General features: G+C 48.6%; 1 protein-coding gene across 1 annotated transcript in view; it reads left to right on the forward strand.

Moving 5' to 3' along the window:
- Positions 1-14,459, forward strand: part of LOC119978323 — a 492,194-nt gene that overhangs the window by 405,793 nt on the left and 71,942 nt on the right. The gene's annotated exons all lie outside the window — the stretch shown is intronic.

Genomic DNA, 14,459 nt, shown 5'->3' on the forward strand with positions numbered 1-14,459 from the left:
CTGGGACCCTGGTGCTGTGAAGCCACAGTGCTAGTGCTATCCACTTGTGCTACCGTGCTGCAGAAGCAAAGGAAAGAGAGAGAGAGACTCAATGACAAGAGAAAAGAGTAAAGTGACGAAATGTGAACTTCACAAAATGGAAATGAAGGAGGGAGCTGGGAAGAAAAATGGAATCTCAATTTAAAATATTGGAGGTCAAGGCAGATGCTGAGAAAAATCTAGACAAAGGATGAACACTTTCTAGTCAAAAGCTGAGTGGGATTTATTTAAATATCTTCAAGCACTGCCAAGGCTTGACGAGAAAAATTTGGAAGTCTTTTTCATCTCATTTAGGAAAGTAGAGAAACAATTGAATTGGCCAAAGTGGGTACTGTTGGTTCAAACAACGGGGGTAAGTGTTTGCAACACCACCATGGGAGGTATCTAGGGATTATGATGAGGTGAGAAAAGCCATCTTAAGTGCGTATGAATTAGTGGCAGAAGCTTAAGATAGAAGTTTAGAAATCTAAGGAAAGAAATCTAAAAACCAGGGCAGATGCATCGAGAATTTGAAAGAAGCAAACACAATGGGCGGGATTCTCTGTCAGCTGACACCGGAATCGAGAAATGCGATAGGGTGGAGAATCGGTTCTGACAGCGAAATCGTGCTGGACTCCTGTTTTACGCCAAATTGGAATTCTCCAGTGCCTCGACAGCGGCATCAATGCTTTCCACTTCGCACATTCAGTAAACGCCGTTGGCATATCATTAGCGGGCCTGACCCGGTATTCTCCGGGGCCACCTCAATTCTCCACCTCCATTGGAGGGAAATTACCAACAGCGAGGTTCACTTGTACTTTCACAAATCGAGAAACAGTGGCTGATAATGGAGAGAGAGAGGAGGTAGGACATGGAAAGGCACGAACATGGGCTGCCAGTCCTGACCCTGGCCGGGTTGGCTGGAGGTGGGTGGGGGCCTGCCTGCACTGGGGTGGGGTAGGGGCTGAGGGGGGACAGGCGTGCATTGGAGGTGACTCGCCCCAAGTGACTGGGGTGGTGTCCAGGCACGCTCCGCTATTGCCGCTGCCTGCAAGGCAGCTATCTTGCTGCGCACACTACTGACCACCCACCCTGGCCACTGGTTCTGCAGAGTGACACCAGCCATATGGGCACCCATCCCACCACGCCCGCACCACGGCCCCCACCCTCTACCCCACCCACAGCCATACTACACCCCCAACCAGTCGGCAACCACCAGTGGGGAATCATGCCGCCTGCCCAAGGGCAATGCCCAAAGTAGACCCTACAGGAGGGCACCGGATGGGGGCCGCAGAGCACATGGCTGGCATGGATGGTACCACTGGCAGCAGGGGTGGGTGCAAGGGCCAGAGGCCCCCTTAGTACTGGGCACCGACGGGGCCAGGATTGCAGGGATTGGGAGGAGGTGGAACATGTGCTCAGTGCAAACCAGGACCATCGTCTAGCCCAGTGGACTTGGTTGGGGATAGGAGCACGCGCCATGCTAACCTGTCGGCCTTTCACCGTCCGCAGACAATGGACATTGGAATTCAGTCAGTAATGGTGCCTTGCTCCTAGTCGCCACAGCCCTGGGGGATGCATTATGGCTGTGCAAGCTAGATCTGCTCGAGGAGGAAGAAGCTGCAGGAGTGGAGTGTGCCCCAGAGGTACAGGAGGCAGCCCGAGGAGGAGGAGATGCAAAGGAGACGCCCCATGAGGTCTTGCGTTTGCCGGCAGCGCTGGTCATTCGAAGACCTGCCGGACTGCGCATGCGGTCGCAGACTCTGGCTGAGCAGGGGTAGTGCGACATATAGAATCATTGAATTTATAGTGCAGAAGGAGTCCATTCGGTCCATCGAAACTGCACCAGCCCTTGGAAAGAGCACCCTACCTAAGCCCATACATCCACCCTATCCTCATAACCCTACCCAACCTTTTTTTGGACACTAGGATCAATTTAACTTAGTCAATCCACCTAACCTGCATATCTTTGGACTGATGGAGGAAACTGGAGCACCACGCAGACACGGGGAGAACGTACAGACTCCGCACAGGCAGTGACCCAAGCCGGGAATCGAACCTGGGACCCTGGAGCTGTGCAGCAACTGTGATAACCACTGTGCTACCATGCCGCCAGATCATGGCACGCCTGACACCCCGGGGGAATGGGGGAGCACACACCCGTCTTCTGGCTGCCAAGGAGACGGTTGTCTTGGCCTTCTACGCAATGGGGTTCTTCCAGGTCCCGAGTGGGGACCTGCCTGGGATCTCACAGAGCTCGGTGCACAGGTGCCTTGCACAGGTGATGAGCTCTGGTACTCCGCATGATTTGCCATCTTCTGACTCCTGTCCACAGGTAGAATTTCCCATTGTCGACCTGGTGATCCCTGCATGTAAACTGGCCATTCCATCACACGGTCCCATCGAATCCCTGGGGTAGCGGAGGTGGGGGCTTGGGTGGAGGGGGTGCTTGGTGGAATGGGGGTGGGACACCGGAGTAAAAGAACAAAGAAAATTACAACACAGTAACAGGCCCTCGGCCCTCCCAGCCTGCGCCGATCCAGATCCTTTATCTAAACCTGTCGCCTATTTTCCAAGGATCTACTTCCCTCTGTTCCCCACCTGTTCATATATCTGCCTCGATGCATCTTAAATGATGCTATCATGCCCGCCTCTACCACCTCCGCTGGCAAAATGTTCCATGCACCCACCACCGTCTGCGTAAAAATCTTTCCACGCACATCTCCCTTAAACTTTCCCCCTCTCACCTTGAAATCGTGACCCCTTGTGGTGAGCATTGGCTAAACTGCAGCCCTTGGGCCAAGCCCACCCCCAACATCCCATTCGCCTGAGACCCCTCTGCAGCCAGCCCAGACCATCCCACCCCTCACACCCTGTTCTGCCCGCTAGCCACCAGATGCACCAAGGATAGGAGGGTGTAGTCCGAGGTGCTGTGGTGTTCCGGCACCTCCTCTGCGGGAGATGGGCTCTATCACCTCCTCCTTCCTTGGGATGCCCAATGGTCCCTGGGCTACTCCTTGGGATGGGCGTGTGAGCAGAGCTAACCCCTGAGGCTTCCCGCTGCCTGGCACTGCCAGAATGGAGGCCTGCTGCCATCTCGACCATGCTCACGGCATGGAGCACAAGGAGTGGCCAACTCCGTTTGGGACTGGGCCACCACCTTCTGGGTGTATGCCGTATCAGCCAGTGACTGTGCCATCTCCCTCTGGGATTGGGCCACCTTCCCCTGTGTCTGTACTACGTCGGCCAGCGCCTGGACAATGCCGCCGATGATCTCAACCATTGCCTGCTGTTACTGGGCTGTGCTCAGCATTGCCTCTGCAATGTCCAGGTGGCTTTGGCACATGGCTGCCTATAAGAGGGGCCACCGCCTGTACAGATTGCCCCAGGTCTTGGACATGCTGATTGATATCCGAAACCCTTGCCCCGAGGCCTCCAGCGTGGATGGCACCGAGTGGTGGTGGCCTGGGGGGCATGCATGGTTGGACTCCTCCATCTGCACCTGCAGATGCTGGAAGCTCGCCGGCAGACACTAATGAAGTCCCTCGCTCTGTCACTGCATCTCCACTATAGATGGGACTGTCTGTTCCAGAAGCCTGAAACTTGCTGGACAGCAGCTAGTCCCTGTGGACAGCCCACCCTCCGACTGTCCGTCCCCTCCTGCTGTACCGGAGCATGCCTGCGGTGCGCACCAGGTAGTGTCGCAGGAGCCTCTTCACTGAAGTGCCCAACCCATCCAGTGCCCTCTGCTCTTCTGCAGTGAGGGGCCGTAGGTACGGCGGTTCCCTTCCAGTCTTCTCCAGCTCCCGGCTGTTATGGCTGAACCTCTCCTGGGGGGGCAGGGGGGCGAGACACAGAAAACGCGTAGTGTTAGATGTTAAGTAATGGGTTAAGAGACATTGCAATTAGTTGTCTCATTTATGTTAAGTGTTCAATGATTGTCTCATTTATGTTAAGTGTTCAATGATTGACACTAATATGTAAAGGGGCTTCAGGTGGACTCTGGAGCTTGTGATGATCTGTAGAGTTCTGTGCAGAGTGAGTTTGAACCATTAAAGGCGTGTTGGTGAAAAAGGAGCTGAACTGTTGCCTCTTCATACTACAGCATCTAGTACATGTTAACAATGGTAGCAGAGGATGGTTGCTGTGTAAATGTGAAGACTTGAAAGATACAATTTTTCCAGATCAAACCAAGGAGTGAAAAAAAAAGGGAAACATGGCTGAACCCAGGACAAAGACGGCTGGTTATGATTATCCTCCCCTATTTTCTGAAAGGGAATCATACGACCAATGGAGAAGTGCAGTAGTTATGTGGACTAAGGTGACTGCTTTAGGAAAGACAAAACAAGGTATGGCATTGGCTCTTTCTTTATCATATGGCAGTAAAATCCGAAACAAAGTGCTTTCTGAGCTGGAGTTGGAAGAGTTAGGCTCAGAAGAAGGTCTGGCGACGTTATTACTTTATATGGACAAGATTTATAAGAAAGATGACTTGTTAAGTGTGTATGAAGCATGGTCGGATTTTGATAAGTTCCGGAAAATGGAGGATTTATCTATGGAAGACTATATAATGGAATTTGGCAGACTATATAAAAAGCTGCAGAAACACAGGCTGGAATTTCCACAGTCTGTTTTGGCCTTTAAATTACTTGACTGTGCTAGAGTGAGCACATGGATAGGCTCCTGGTTTTTGACAGGAGTTCAGTTTATGGATAACGATACCTATTCGAAACAGATGACAGCAGCTTTAAAAACTTTTTTGGGGGAAACATTCGATTCCAATGGCTCTGATGACCCAAATAGGTCAGCCTGCTATAAGGCAGAATATGGAAGATACACTACTAACAGGATGGCAAAATCGTATGGCTACGAACAGGCCTCAGACTATAAAAGAAGACCGGAGACAAGGAAATTATGAAGACAGAAACCCAGTTAGAACCTACAATAGGAGGATGAACCCCAGAAATGCACGGGGCATGATAAATCGATGTTTTCGATGTGACTCTCAATACCATTATGCTTTCAACTGTCCAACTCGTTATGATCGAGTATTTGAAGCGACACATGACACGGAAGAGTCAGAAGAGGAAAAAGATAGTGACCAGAAAGATTAACAAGCTGTTTTATGCCGGTAATGAGGGTGTTGGTTGCAGAATATTTTAAACTGCTGTATTGGACCGTGGCTGCACATCTACTGTGTGGGATTGACTGGTAACATGTTATCTGGACTCATTGGATGCTGAAAATCGTAACAAGGTTAAGGAATTTAAAAGTTCCACAAGTTTCAGGTTTGGGGATGATAATACTCTGAGTAGCTGAAAAGAGTGGTGATCCCTTGAAATATTGCTGGAGTGAATCATTTTATTAGCACGGATGTTGTATCAAGTGAGATACCTTTGCTTCTGAGCAGGACCGTCGATGAAGAAAGCACAGGATGAAGCGGGATATGGAACAGGATAAGGCAACAGTTTTTGGAAAGATGGTGGACTTACAATTTACACAGTCGGGACATTATTGTAATCCATGACAAATAATGTTTCAAGTAGGTGTATTAATGACAGTTGATAATGTGACTTTAGCTGGTAAAAAGCTTATTGTAGTAAAACTGCATAGGCAATTCGCACATCCGTCTCCTCGGAGGCTGAAAAATTTAATAAAGGATGCAGGGGTAAGGAATGATGACTATTCTAAGCTGATAGAACAGGTTAGTGATCGCTGCGAAGTTTGCAGGAAGTACAGAAGGATACCAGCACGACCGATAATAACCCTACCTTTGGCCAGGGATTTTAATGACATTGTGGCCATGGACCTTAAGATCTGGGATAAAGCCAATAATGTATTTATTTTGCATTTTGTAGATTTAGCTACCAGATTTAGTCAATCAACGATTGTACGAAGTAAAGAAAAGAGAGTAATTTTGGACAAAATTGTGGAAAAATGGATTGGGACAGGAATGGATCCACCAGCAAAATTCTTTACGGACAATGGGGGAGAATTTGCTAATGAGGAGTTTAGGGGATATGTGAAAACATGAATATCAGAGTTATGAACACGGCTGCCGAAAGCTCGTTTAGTAATGGTGTCTGCGAAAGAAATCATGCTGTTATCGATGACATGCTTCGGAAAATTTGGGAGATCAACCAAAACTGCACGCTAAATTCAGCTTTAGCGTGGGCGGTACATGCAAAGAATTCATTGCAGATGGTTGGGGTCTATAGTCCTTATCAATTAGTGTTTGGTAGAAATCCTAAATTCCCTCCATTTTGGATGGCCAGCCTCCAGCTTGGGAAGGGGACTACAATTAGCTCAGGTTTTGCTGAACATTTAAATGCGTTACATAGCAGTAGAAAAGCTTTTTTGGAAGCAGACGTCTCTGAAAGAATTCGCAGAGCTTTAAGACATAATGTACGGCCATCAGATTGCCGTGTTTCACAAGGAGAAATGGTAAAATATGAGAGAGGACAATTCTAATGAATAGAAAGCCTAGGGAAGATCATAGGCATAGATGGCAAACATTTATTTTGCAACATGGTAATCAAAACTGTTAGGGTACTTTCATCCAGGATAATGGGTACTGATTACAAATTTCAAATTTAGACAGAGCAGCCAGACAAGACGAGGAACCAGAGTCATCTAGTACGCATTTGTTACAGAACTATGAGGACCAGTAACTGATATAGACAGGGTTTCTGTAGAGGAACACGGACACTTCTGATAAATTAGATCAGGCCATTTTTCCGAAAGGTTTGGTACAAAAGTGGACATACTTGCCTGAAGGGTCTAGTCAATGGAAGGATGCAACTGTTATTAGTAGAGACGGGAAGGCCACTGGAAAGTTTAAACATTGGTTGAATGTACAGCATTCAGGGGAGGAAGTTAAGACAATGGATTGGGGAAAAACGAAGTTCAAAAATGGAGGGCACAGAAACGCAGTGCTAGTTCAGATAGTACATCGGATAGTGAACAGGTTCGCAGGACAAAGGTCGAGAACTATTGAAAGGACATCCCGCTATAGAAGAGAAAGATCAAGCAGTAGCAGTACAGAACGAGATACTAGGCAGGAAAGGGGACGTAGTTTATTAAGATCTCGGAACAGGAGTAAGGACTATGAATACTAATAGAAGTAGAAGCCCACATGTACGTGAGATTTTGGTGGCTTCCAATAAATTAGATGAAAATGTTATCAAAAATGGTGGTTAGCATAAATGCTTCACAGCTCCAGGGTCCCAGGTTCGATTCCTGGCTGGGTCACTGTCTGTGCAGAGTCTGCACATCCTCCCCGTGTGTGCGTGGGTTTCCTCCGGGTGCTCCGGTTTCCTCCCACAGTCCAAAGATGTGCGGGTTAGGTGGATTGGCCAGGCTAAATTGCCCTTAGTGTCCTAAAAAATAAGGTTAATGGGGGTTGTTGGGTTACTGGTACAGGTATATGTCGGCTTGAGTGGGGTGATCATTGCTCGGCACAACATCGAGGGCCGAAGGGCCTGTTCTGTGCTGTACTGTTCTAATTCTAATTCTAAAATGCTAAACAGCAAGAATTGCATAGTTGGAGTGAATTTGGGGTATACACGGAAGTACCGGATAGGGGACAAAAAGCTCTATCCCACGATGGATTTGTACAGAAAAGGTTCTTCCAGATGGAACTTATAAGGCAAAGGCCAGGCTTGTGGCAAGGGGATTTGAAGAAAACTTAGACGATCAGGACTTAAGGGTAGATTCACCTACAGCAGGAAAGGTTATTTTAAAGATCTTCTTGGCTCTATTAGTCACAAAGGCATGGGACTGCAAATCTATAGATGCTGCCTTTTTGCAGGGGCATCAGCTCCAGAGAGACATTTTTCTCCGTCCTCCTAAAGAAGCAGCTGACACAGAAGGGGTACTGTGGAAGTTGAACAAATGTGTATATGGATTAAATGATGCATCTAGAATGTGGTACTTTCGGTGAGGTCAGTCTTGTTAAGTTAGGCTGTTGCCAGTTGAAAGCAGATCGTGCAATGTTTTACTGGCACTATAAAGGAAATCTTGCTGGCATCTTCATGATGCATATCGATGATTTTTTGTGGGGGTGGGACTAGTGATTTTGAAGCTATTGTAATCTCTGGTTTGAGGAAAGAATTCAGGGTTGGAAGTCATTCTTCCGGTGCATTTAAATATTGGTTTGGAAATCGGACAGACTCAGTTAGGGGCAACTTTACGTCAGCAATCTTACTTGGAAAACATCAGTCCAATAGCAATTAGTCGTGGCCGGGTTTCACAAAAAGACGCAATGGTTTCGAAGATAGAAAAAGAGCAACTGCGAAGTTTAATTGGGCAATGAACTGGTTAGGAAGACAGACTAGACCGGATGTGAGTTTTGATGTTTTAGAGTTGAGTACAAAGGTGATGATCCCAAAGTGGATAAGAGCAAATAAAGTGTTGGCCAAACTAAAAATGCAGGAGTGTGTTTTGAAGTTCCCTGTTTTAGGTGATCCTAGGCATTTGAAACTCATAGTTTATAGTGATGCGTCCTATGCAAATTTAGTGATGGAGTTTCAAGCGCAGGAGGTTTATAATTTTTTCTTTTGGGGAACAATGGTAAATGTTGCCCTCTTGTGTGGGAAACAAAGAAAATAAGGAGAGTGGTCAAAAGCACTTTGGCTGCTGAGACATTAAGCTTAGTGGAAGTGGTGGATATGGCCTTTTATATAAGACAGATATTGACAGAAATTTTGGGATTAGAGGATTTAGGTAATATACCTATTGACTGTCACATTGACAATAAATCTCTGTGGGAAAATGTGCACTCTACAAAAAGTGTCAATGAAAAGAGGTTACGGATAGACATCGCAAGTTTAAAGCAGATGTTTGACAGAGGGGAAATAACAAAAATTAAATGGGTTGACAGTAGCTATCAACTGTCAGACTGTTTCATGAAAAGAGGGGCTAGTTTACAGAAACTTTTAGATATCGTGAATGAAGGGCGCCTGTTTCTGTGAATGTTTTTTTTTTCTTCTACTTAAAAAAAAAGGTGGAATCAGGTGTGTGTTTTAGTTTCTTGAAATTTTAGTTTCTTGAAATTTTAGTTTCTTGAAATTTTGTTTTTATCTAATTGTTTTTTTTCTCCAAGGAAGGGGAGACTGTTAAGTAATGGGTTAAGAGACATTGCAATTAGTTGTCTCATTTATGTTAAGTGTTCAATGATTGTCTCATTTATGTTAAGTGTTCAATGATTGACACAGATATGTAAAGGGGCTTCAGGTGGACTCTGGAGCTTGTGATGATCTGTAGATTTTTATGCAGAGTGAGTTTGAACCATTAAAGGTGTGTTGGTGAAAAAGGAGCTGAACTCTTGCCTCTTCATACCACAGCATCTAGTACATGTTAACATTAGACAGTCTGACATATGCCCAGGAGTGTGTAGCTGATGGATTCAGTGGCCAGGGCACCTGGCCATGTTGGCCGGTATGGGTGCGGCATATGGCGCAGGGTGGGGGTTCGGCCACTCTGCTGGTTGGGAGGGGAGCGTGTGGGACGGGGGTTGGTACAAGGGCACAGTGCAAGGGGCACAATGAGCAGGGGTTGATGCAAGGGCACTGTGCAAGGAGCACAATGAGCAGGGCGTGGAGTCTGGGCAGGCAGGCGAGGCCACACAACGCCATCACCAGGGCAACGCTCACGGTGCCTCCAGTTCAATGACTAGGAGGGAGGGGATGAAGCACTCTAGATCATACTCCTGGTTGCTGTATGAGCGTCGTAGTGGGTCACCACGTCGGTCTGTGGCCTCCAGATAGGTGTCATCAGCCAGGGCCGCAGCAGGTAACCCCTGTCGCCCAGGAGCCAATCCCTCAGCTGGTGGGGGTGGGGGGGTGGGGTATGGGGGGGTGGGTGGGGGGGGGGGGGGGGGGTGGATCACCGAGGTGTGCCAGATGAAGAGGTCGTGCACACCGGCCGGGTATCGGGCGCACAGGGTACGAAGCACAGCTGATGGTCACAGATCAGCTGATGTTCATTGAGTGGTACTCCCTTCAGTTAGTGTAGAGCGCCTGTTATCAGCAGGTGTCTGTCTATCGCATTCCTGGAACGCGGGGCTTCCCGCGATGGCACGGTCCACATGGAAATGGTTGTAATGATCCGCCTGGGCACATATGGCCTCCGTGACGGCCCAGATGCACCAATGCACTGAGGTCCATGAGATCCCACTCGGCAACTGGTAAGAACCCCATCGCGTAGAGGTTCAGGGCGATCATCACCTTGACGACCACCGGGAGAGGGTGATCCTCCCCCATACCCTCGCCGTACCAGTGTGCCATCATCTGGCAGATGTATCGCACTGTCTCTCTGCTCATCTGGAGTCTCTGACGGCATGTCCGGATTGGCAGGTTGTTGAATGACAAGCGGTGCCGGTACACACAAACCCTCATGCGGCATCTCCTTGGTATCTCCTCCTCCTCGCCTTGTTGGGCTGCCGGCACCCCAGCCTGTGCGGCCGCCACCTGTCCCTCTGCTGGCTGTTCCGCTGCTCCCTGCTCTGCTGCTGCAGCTTCCCACTCTTCTCCAAGCGGCCCCCATTTTACGACTGCAGGACATCTCGCAGAGCTGCGACCATCTGCACGGCGGCCAGCATTGCTGGTTGAATGGCAAACACCATTGTCTGCAGGGGTGGAAGGCCAACATGTTAGCATGGCACATACCCCCGTGCCCAGCCAGGTTCCTACACTCCTTTAGGCTTTTTAAATGTGCAAACACATGGTCCCTCTTGACCGGCCCATTCAACCCTCGCACGGTCCATATGTTCAGCCTTGTCGGGGGGGCACACCCTCCCCCGCCCCTGCCGATCAACCACAGGCCCTCCTGGGCCAGCCTGCACCCCACGTCCCGCACCTCCTCAGGCTCGCCCTCGGAGGCCCCCCATCTTCGCCGCTCCCCATACCACATTTTAGAAGCCCCTCCCCTGCCAGCAGTTCCGCCCCGCTCCCCCCCATGACAAAATAACAACCCCAACTCCTATCAACACACTTACATCCCGCTCCCCCCACTGCACTTCCACGAGCTAGCCCGCCCAGCTAGCCTGTTAGCCCCTGCCCATGACGCCTAGCATCCTACCCCCCACTGATTCTCAACCCCTCTCAAACATTCTGTCCTGCAGACAGTCAGAGACTTTTTCCCCGGGTGGAACACACCATTACAAGGGGACATAAATTTAAGATAAATGGTGGAAGATATAGAGGGGATGTCAGAGGTAGGTTCTTTACCCAGAGAGTAGTGGGGGCATGGAATGCACTGCCTGTGGTAGTAGTTGAGTCGGAAAATTTATGGACCTTCAAGCGGCTATTGGATAGGTACTTGGATTAGGGTAGAATAAGGGAGTGTAGGTTAACTTCTTAAGGGCAGCACGGTAGCATTGTGGATAGCACAATTGCTTCACAGCTCCAGGGTCCCAGGTTCGATTTCGACTTGGGTCGCTGTCTGTGTGGAGTCTGCACATCCTCCCCGTGACTGCGTGGGTTTCCTCCGGGTACTCCGGTTTCCTCCCACAGTCCAAAGATGTGCAGGTTGGGTGGATTGGCCATGAAAAATTGTCCAAAATTCTATGATTAACCTAGGACAAAAGTTCGGCGCAACATCGTGGGCCGAAGGGCCTGTTCTGTGCTGTATTTCTCTATCTATTCTCCCAGTGCAAACTTGACAACATCCACCAAACATAAAGAAAAGAGCAACCCACCATCCCCAACCAAAAACAAACCCAGAGCAATGGTGCCAAACATATTCAAAAATAACCCGAACAAACCCCAAAGGAACAGAAAGAGAACATAAGAACTAGGAGCAGGAGTAGGCCATCTGGCCCCTCGAGCCTGCTCCGCCATTCAATGAGATCATGGCTGATCTTTTGTGGACTCAGCTCCACTTTCCGGCCCGAACACCATAACCCTTAATCCCTTTTTTCTTCAAAAAACTATCTATCTTTACCTTAAAAACGATCTATATTTATCTTAAAAACATTTAATGAAGGAGCCTCAACTGCTTCACTGGGCAAGGAATTCTATAGATTCACAACCCTTTGGGTGAAGAAGTTCCTCCTAAACTCAGTCCTAAATCTACTTCCTCTTTTGAGGCTATGTCCCCTTGTTCTGCTTTCACCCGCCAGTGGAAACAACCTGCCCGCATCTATCCTATCTATTCCCTTCATAATTTTATGTTTCTATAAGATCCCCCCTCATCCTTCTAAATTCCAACGAGTACAGTCCCAGTCTACTCAACCTCTCCTCATAATCCAACCCCTTCAGTTCTGGGATTAGCCTAGTGAATCTCCTCTGCACACCCTCCAGTGCCAGTACGTCCTTTCTCAAGTAAGGAGACCAAAACTGAACACAATACTCCAGCTGTGGCCTCACTAAAACCTTATACAATTGCAACATAACCTCCCTAGTCTTAAACTCCATCCCTCTAGCAATGATGGACAAAATTCCATTTGCCTTCTTAATCACCTGTTGCACCTGTAAACCAACTTTCTGTGACTCATGCGCTAGCACACCCAGGTCTCTCTGCACAGCAGCATGCTTTAATATTTTATCGTTTAAATAATAATCCTGTTTGCTGTTATTCCTACCAAAATGGATAACCTCACATTTGTCAACATTGTATTCCATCTGCCAGACCCGAGCCCATTCACTTAACCTATCCAAATCCCTCTGCAGACTTCCAGTATCCTCTGCACTTTTCGCTTTACCACTCACCTTAGTGTCATCTGCAAACTTGGACACATTGCCCTTGGTCTCCAACTCCAAATCATCTATGTAAATTGTGAACAACAACAACAACAACATCTCCTCCAAAGTTCAGTGTCCTCCTTTTCCTGCCAGTTCATTGTCCCTGACAAAACCCACCTCCTCCTCAGGCATTTTGAAATACAGTTCCCGACCCTTATAGGTCACCCACAGGCTCGCTGGGTGCAACATGCCATACTTCACCCCCTCCTTAAAGAGGGCCGCCTACACTTTGTTGAAGCCTGCTGTTCTTTTAGCCAACTCCACACCCAGGTCCGGGTATATACGCAGCATGTTGCCCTCCCAGGTGTGCGACCACCCACACCATGGTCGCCACCGGAGGTCCGCCTCTATCACTTTGCTCCACAATGAAGGCTGACCCCAGACCCTTAGCCTTTCTCTCCAGGCAATCTCCCCTCCCCGTGGCACCCACTCACTCCCGTCTGCGGTCGTGTCCTCGGAGCTGTGTCCCATCCCCTGGGTATTCAGATGTTGGCTGCTGCGTGTGTAGTTGGCTTCTACATAGTGTCCAGGCATCAAGGTTTGATTGAAATGCTAGGCATTGACTCCCACATGCTTCATGGCCCACCTTCAGGGCCCACCCAGGGGAACACACTTAGCATGTGTCAAGTAAAAACTTAACCATTATGACCAATTTCCTATTAGCGATAGCCTTCAGCAACGCAGCCACAGACCTCAGCAGTTGGTGGGGTTTATGAGTGATCAGTGGGGAAGATGGGCACGGACAGGGGTTGCCCTCGGCATGGGATTGGGTTCCAAAGGTTGGCACGGTGGTGCCCCCCAGTTTGCTCTCCCAGCACCTCTCCCCCCCACCCTCCCATGGTGGCCCATTACTGCGGAGGGTCCCCTGACGAGCACTGGGGTGGCAAGGCCAGCACCCTTGGTCTCTTTGCCTGTGAGGAAAGATTGTTACTCCCCTCCTCCGCTCCCCACTGAAGCCCTTCTGTCAGGTTCACATTTTCAAAAAGGAGTACCAATCGGCGCCAGTGTGAGCACTTGCTGTGGAGGCCAGTAAATGACGAGGCCATTGGATGACAGGTGGCGCTCGTTAATTGTATGGAAATGGAGCTTAAGTGGTGGTAATTGGGTTCGTGCCACACTGCGGTGAGATTCTGCATTCACCTATGTATTTGGCCTCTCCCACTATTCACTGGCCTCGTTATGCTTCAGCGCGAGTGTAACGGAGCTGGAAGAATGCCCCCTTATTCTCAGACACAGAGAATCCCGCCCATAGTTTTCAGATATTTCCATACTTCTTCTCAGCAGCACAGTGGACCTCACCTCGAGGTGATATGTGTGTAGCCAGTATATGGTGTGAGCAACGTATCTACGTAGTTAGTTATACAAAAGGAGCAGCCAGCACAAATTTCCCATTGCAATCCTGTAGGTGGGTATGGGTTAATTGCATACCTGCTGATCACACCACTTTTACTCTCAGGCACGGTCAAATTTGCAAAACAGAGCACACTATCAAAGAAAATAGGAAAGAATAAGCTGGCAATGAACACTGATGATGCTAAACGCTGTGTCAGTTAATACTCTTCCATGATTTTCAACAAATCGTTTTCTCTGATTGTTTTCATTCAATCTTTATCCTCATTTTTCATGGAAGTGTCCCTTTAAGAAATGTTTTGTATTATCACATGGCTTCAGTGATGTCATTGTGTGGGTGCAGTTGGG

The sequence above is a fragment of the Scyliorhinus canicula genome, chromosome 1 (assembly GCF_902713615.1).
Source record: "Scyliorhinus canicula chromosome 1, sScyCan1.1, whole genome shotgun sequence".
Lineage (NCBI taxonomy): Eukaryota > Metazoa > Chordata > Chondrichthyes > Carcharhiniformes > Scyliorhinidae > Scyliorhinus > Scyliorhinus canicula.